This window comes from Sitodiplosis mosellana, unplaced genomic scaffold (assembly GCF_009176505.1).
Source record: "Sitodiplosis mosellana isolate CC-2019 unplaced genomic scaffold, AAFC_SMos_1.0 Smas_scaffold_6181, whole genome shotgun sequence".
In the NCBI taxonomy this organism is placed as follows: Eukaryota; Metazoa; Arthropoda; class Insecta; order Diptera; family Cecidomyiidae; genus Sitodiplosis; species Sitodiplosis mosellana.
This window is the reverse complement of record NW_022601422.1, coordinates 2,474,157-2,478,600: the sequence shown is the minus strand read 5'-3', so window position 1 is coordinate 2,478,600 and position 4,444 is coordinate 2,474,157. Positions and strand designations below refer to the sequence as shown.

The window sequence follows — 4,444 nt, the reverse complement described above, 5'->3', positions numbered from 1 at the left end:
CCAACGGTTGGTGACCAAGTCTCATTTAATCAAGGGCGTTCATTGAGACACAGCGAACAATTTAAGGTCAATGACAAACACATGAGGCTAGTGCGTGAAGTTCCAATTCCCCAAATGTGCAAAATGGCGAACATGGTGCCGGAACTGTTCACAGCAGTTACCTCGAGGGCGAATTTTGCATAATCGGTTCGCAGAATGACGGACACCACTTTTGGTTCGCTATGCAAACTCAAATGATTACCTGGCCACTCAAGCAATTTCTCATCCACGTAACCTCATTTTTTGTATATGTTCTCTACGAGAACACTTTGATACTACTCACACTAATAATGGAATTACGAATTACGAACTTTCATGTTACCACAAAACCGAACTGTGATCTCGACCTGGATGAGCCCACCAAAGACAACGCAGCATATTGCTCGTGTACCTTTCTTGACTAGGATGCAGCTGATTAAGAAACAAATGTGAACGTGGAAGGATCACAAACTAAACCACTCGTTCGAAACTCAGCTTAACGTGTTATTGGTTAACACAAATTTTCATTTAAAAAGACTGACGAATTGTTTACATAGATTCCTCATATATGTATAAAAATGATGATACCTTTCTGTGATCTTTACACCTATATATTTTAAATTGATATTAAAAAAAAAAACATTTCGTTGAAAATAGCACTGATAAATAAAGATGTTCGATTGGTAGGCGCATTTAGAATAACAACGTATCAATCTCAAAAACAAAATCATTTAAATGTTTGCGAAGTTTTGTTGAGTATCACGAATACTAATGAAGGAACGAAGATTCACACAATGCGTGAAAAAAACACCGACATTTTGCATGGTAGCTTTCTTTTTATCTGGTCGAACGCATGGACATCAGTATTGTCTGCTTTTTCCTCTTTCTCTCGCTGTTTCTTCAATACAGTGTGTTATCATGAAATACAAAACAAACAATTCGTTGAAGTGGTCACTGATAAATAAGTGAAAGTCTTCAATTGATAGGTTCATTTAGCATAAAAACGTATCAATCTCAGAAACCGTCAGAAACAAAAGTTCAGAACGCACAAAACGAATGTTAATCTTCATTTACGTTTGGTATCGCTTCAACGGTTCTCTGTAAGTGATTCGCGTTGAACGTGTCTTTGTTTCGCTTTTCTTTCACTCGATGTGAATTTAAATACTGTGAATATTTTTAAAAGCCTTTCATTGTTGTTCGCATATCGACTTTTTCAGAATTTAAAGATGAAGCTGCTTTTGATGTGGATCCTCGTCGTGCTTGGTGCGTATAATGAAAAAATTGTTCCAAATAAAATAAAACAATTCAGTTCAATGTTATTTCCGGTGGAAACGTATCGGTAATAGTCATACACGGAAAAGAATCCGATTTTTTATGTGTTTGCGGCAAAATTTGACATTTATTTATGAATTTCTATATACATTCTATCGATAACACTTCAATTTTCCGGGCGATGACATAATTTCAAATATTTAAACACAAATTAGCGCCAGCTGTCATTTCGGGTGTTAAAATGAACTCAGCCCGGAAGAATGAAGTGCTGTCGGTGAAATGTATATAGAAATTCGTATATAAATGTCAAATTTTGCCGCGAACATGTAGTAACGCAGTGAATGAGTGAACAGTATGAGTGCTGGTAAACGACTGATTTATTGTACGATTCTTAATACTAATGAACAATAGCTGTCAGTGTCAGTGATGACAGATACTTATGCTACAAGTGATGTGAATTCAAATAAGCATCAATTTTTGATCTGAAAGAAAAAACACATGGAAAAATGTGATTTTAATTAAAAGCAGTGTCAAAATTATTCAAAGCGTTTTTTTTCTTCAAATAAATAAGACAATTAAAGTGAATCAATTGATTTTTTTTAAAATAAGCGTTTGATTCACGTTGTTCCGACGATGCCGAGTTCGTTGAAATTACACCTGAGCTGCAGCAACTGTTTCTCGATGCACACAACAAATTGAGACATCAACAAGCCAATGGAGAGACACTCGGATATGAGCCAGCTAAAAAAAATGGCCACTATGGTAACAAAACGTTGAATTAAATGAGCATGGTGAAGTGTAAATGTGTAATTCATCCAAACTTGAACTGTATTCTATTCCACTAGAAATGGGACGATGAATTGGCCACGGTTGCAATGTACAATACAAAACAATGTCGAATGGATCACGATGTATGTAGAAGCACACACAAATTCCAATATTCGGGGCAAAATTTGGCGCTGCATGGTGACACAAACAATGAATTCCTTGCCAACTGGGCACCGGGCTACTGGTTCCAAGAATATCCACGGGCTAATATGAATGATATCCGTAAACAAGGCCGTTTGCGTGATTCGAATGGGCAAGAAAATGTTCGATTTAAATTCTCTATTAGCATTTTTAAATCAATGATTCAAATTTGAGATAGCAAAGAAGGAAAAAAATGAAAAAAAAATAATTACTCATTTGCTCGCATTACAGAAAAGATATGGGCCATTTCACGCAAGTCGTAAAGGATAATGCATACACATTGGGCTATAGCATCGCAAAATATACCGATAAAAACGGCGCAGGCAAAGCGTTGGTCGCATGCAACTATGCCGTGGCCAATATTGGCGATTGGCCGATTTATGACGATGGTCCAACCGCATCTGATTGCCAAAGTGGAACGAATCCCAAATACCCCGCACTTTGCAGAGAAGATGAAGTCTACGATGGACCATTCTTCCGAACATAAATTTATTACGTTTCAATTGATCTATTTTTTATGACGAATTTTCGATCAATTATTTTATTACGCCCCAAAAATGTGCATTGGAATTTTTTTTTTCGGAATAAAATCACATAAGCAAAGCAACGTTCAATTGGTTTTATTCACTAAATGTTATTTGCTGGGTGAACTGTCAAATGTTTGCGTTGAATGGTTCAACTGTCATATGTAATCAGATCTGAACATTTCTTTCTACGGTTTACTTGGGTTTAATCATCTCCAAATTTAAATCAAATAAGTTCAAATAGAGGAGAGAATCTAATATTGAAGTGAATGAAAAACGAACAATTTGACGAGTTGTGGCGCTTGGAGTAAGGTAATTGAATTGAATAAAATTGATCAATTTTGTATTAAAATGACGAGAATATTCATTTTGCTGCGAGTTAAAGATAGCATGCATCAACAAAATACGCTATTTGAAACACAGCTTGATGTATTTCTCGACCAGATTTTTGCAATCGCATCGGACGAAGCGGTATATTTCAACACGTTTGCCATTTTAACAGTATATCAAATCGAATGAATCGAACGTATGGAAATTGTTTGGTATTTAATTTGCAAGCAAAAGCTGAAACTTTGAATACTGTTTTAATGTTTTCAGAGTGAATGTTGAATGCGGCACTTGGAAAATCCGAGGTGTTGACTTGAGACGTTGACAAATAGCAAATAGATTTGACACACTCATGCAAAAGAAGCGCAAAACCACAGCGTTCAGTGTATTTGTGTTTTGCTCCAAAAAATAGCGTAGTGGTAAACACAATATCGTTGACACAACGGAGGGAAACATCGGCACACAAAGCGATACAAGTGTTTGAAGTGTGGATGATATTGAAGATGGCATCAAATGAACGATAAACAAAACTGATCCGGTAACTGTGTGTGCGTATTTTGGTTTTGCATCTCACTTCGTTCCGAATAACAAATGGTCACTGTTCATGTCTGTGTGATGAACCGAGCGATACGACAAGCGGCACACACAACCGCTGTTCTAGAGTCACAATGTTATGCGTGCACAAAGCTAATGTCCATATTAACCTATGCTAATTTGTTGTGTGTTGGTGTAAATTTGTTGCTTATCCACACAATACACACTCGTATTGAATTTCGGTTCTATCCTGAGTGGAAAAAAATTGGTTTGAAATGAAGCAACTCGTCCGTCGCAAAGTCAATGTTTTCAATTCATGCGAATATGCATTCAATTTAACGCATTTTTTGACGCAATTCATTCTTATTCTTGTTATCAATCTATCAACATTCTACCAAATTGAAAAATCGAGTAGAACGCGGCGAAGAGAAACAAAAGAACATTGACGTTTGGTTAAACGCACGCGGTTGGTTCATCATGCTGCACATAGCTAGATACACAGAGCCTCTCGCACACACAAATTTCGGTTTTAGTGTGCGTGTGACTCGTCTTCCAGCTTAAGTGGTGGAGCGGCATGTGATTTACACACCGTGTGCGTAGGGCAGAGACAACATCATTTGACAATTAATTGTTGTTGTTTTTTGTTATCATTCACTGCTATGCACACACAATGCTATGAAAATTCGACACCGCATGCTGCGTGAATCGTCTTTTCTCCTTTCTTCTTTCTATTCATTATTGACATGTCAAGTGATTAATCGTAAGGGTTTCTTGTGAAAAACAAAAAATTCTGTAAATTG

General features: G+C 36.7%; 1 pseudogene; it reads left to right on the top strand.

The window, feature by feature from the left end:
- Positions 1-1,690: 1,690 nt before the first annotated feature.
- On the top strand, positions 1,691-3,612 carry LOC129576233 (antigen 5 like allergen Cul n 1-like; annotated as a pseudogene).
- The last annotated feature ends 832 nt before the right edge of the window (positions 3,613-4,444 follow it).